Genomic DNA, 2,500 nt, shown 5'->3' with positions numbered 1-2,500 from the left:
TAGTATACATTGAAAGGGGATTTTGCAAAGAAGTTTGGTGATTTTTGGACATATATTTTGCCGGTTATGAATTTCCGAAGGTAAAACGATTAAAAAATTAAAAAAAATACCTCCGGGGCTCGAAAAATTTCGGTATTTGTTATTATGCGGGTTTGGATATATATAAACATATTTCCAAAATTTCAGATCAAAATTCCATGCCGATTTTTAAAAATGGGGGGGGGGGTTGCTGGGCACATGTGATATTTCCTCCTGGCAGTCCAAAAAAAGTCCTAAGAGCTCTTTAGGGGGGTGCACCATTCCTCACCCCCGCGGGCTTGCCGCAAGCCCTCGTCCGCGGTGCAAGCGGCGCGCGCGCGCGCTATGCGAAAAATGCTGGAAATTGCGGAAAAATCCCTGCCTGGCAAAATTACGGAAATGCCCCCGGATAATTACGGATATGCCCCGCCCGGAAAAACTGCGGCGAATCGCGGAAAATGCCCGGCCGGAAAATTGCGTCGAAATGCTCGGAATTGCGGAAAATCCCCCCCCCCGTGCATTAATCTAATGACCGGGTGCGGGTGCGGGTGCGGGACCGGGTGCGGGTGCGGGCACTCGGGCACTCGGCAGCTCGGCGCGAGACGCGAGCGCGTGTGTGGCCTCGAAGACCCTCGGAAAGGCCCGCCGACGTCCCTCCGAAGGCCCTCGCATGTCCATCGGAAGGACCTTCGGCAGCCGGTCGGCAGGCCTTCGCCAGCCCAGCGGCGGCCCTTGGGCATCGGCAGCCTTTCGGCTGGGCTTCGGCAGCCTTTCGGCAGCGCATCGGCAGCGCACCGGCAGCCCTTCGGCAGCGCATGGGCAGCCCTTCGGCAGCCCTTCGGCAGCGCATGGGCAGCCCTTCGGCAGCCCTTCGGCAGCCCTTCGGCAGCCCTTGGGCATCGGCAGGGCTTCGGCAGCCCTTGGGCATCGGCAAGGCTTCGGCAGCCTTTCGGCAGCCCTTCGGCAGGGCTTCGGCAGCCCTTCGGCAGGGCTTCGGCAGGGCTTCGGCAGCCCTTCGGCAGCCCTTCGGCAGCCCTTCGGCAGCCCTTCGGCAGGCCTTGGGCATCGGCAGGGCTTCGGCAGCCTTTCGGCAGCCCTTCGGCAGCCCTTCGGCAGGGCTTCGGCAGCCCTTCGGCAGCGCATGGGCAGCCCTTGGGCATCGGCAGCCCTTCGGCAGCCCTTCGGCAGCCCTTCGGCAGGGCTTCGGCAGCCCTTCGGCAGCGCATGGGCAGCGCATGGGCAGCCCTTCGGCAGCCCTTCGGCTGGGCTTCGGCAGGGCTTCGGCAGCCCTTCGGCAGCGCATGGGCAGCGCATGGGCAGCCCTTCGGCAGCCCTTCGGCTGGGCTTCGGCAGGGCTTCGGCAGCCCTTCGGCAGCGCATGGGCAGCCCTTGGGCATCGGCAGGGCTTCGGCAGGGCATCGGCAGGGCTTCGGCAGGGCTTCGGCAGCCCTTCGGCAGGGCTTCGGCAGCCCTTCGGCAGCCTCTCGGCTGGGCTTCAGCAGCCCTTCGGCATGCCTTGGCATGCCTTGCATACATTCCCCAGCCGTATGAACCTCTGCTGGTTTTGCTTCCCAGCCGAATGAACCTCTGCTCTGTGTAAAAATGTATATGTCTTGCACTAAGTGAAATTCTATAATACTTTCCTCGAACAATATTCATACAGTAGTTAATATATATTAAATGAGGAATTTAGAAAGAAGTTTGGTGATTTTTGGAATTTTTTTTTGCCGGTTATGAATTTCCGAAGGTAAAACGATAAATAAATAAAATAAAATACTTCCGGGACTCGAAAAATTCTGATATTTGTTATTATGCAGGTTTGGGTATATATAAACATATTTCCAAAATTTCAGATCAAAATTCCATGCCGATTTTTAAAAATGGGGGGGGGGGGGTTGCTGGGCACATGTGATATTTCCTCCTGTCAGTCCAAAAAAAGTCCTAAGAGCTCTTTAGGGGGGTGCACTATGCCTCACCTCCCTGCACCAACTGCCGAAGGCTTTTGGTGCGCGCCTTTTGGCGCACCTATGGCACTGACGAGGGAAGGAAAAAAAACTCGTCGACCCGTTTCGGTGTTGGAAAAAATATTTTCGGATTCGGGGGGGCCCGGCCCCCGAGGTGTAGGTTGTTGGTATTTTTTGACGGAAACCTAGGCGAGCATTTGCCGAAATGAATCTCGGTGAATGTATAGCTTATGGTGTCACGTTGTATGCTATTTTACGACGTGTGTGCTTGCCGAGGACGCATTTTCAATGCGGAGGCATGCGACGAGCCGCGTTCCATGACTTTTCGACGACGCATTTTAAATGCCGAGGAAGTCGGCGCGCGGCGAGTCTGGATCCTTTACGACGATGCATTTTTAATGTTGAGGATGGATCCGACGCGAAGGCCGGTGAGGTGCTCTACGCATTGCGGCGGGCATCGAACTTGTTGATTGCGTCAACTCGGTTTTTCCGAGGGTTGCTCTTCCGCCAATGAAGTT

Source organism: Mercurialis annua (genome assembly GCF_937616625.2).
Source record: "Mercurialis annua linkage group LG4 unlocalized genomic scaffold, ddMerAnnu1.2 SUPER_6_unloc_7, whole genome shotgun sequence".
In the NCBI taxonomy this organism is placed as follows: Eukaryota; Viridiplantae; Streptophyta; class Magnoliopsida; order Malpighiales; family Euphorbiaceae; genus Mercurialis; species Mercurialis annua.
Note: the sequence above shows the minus strand (reverse complement) of the source record.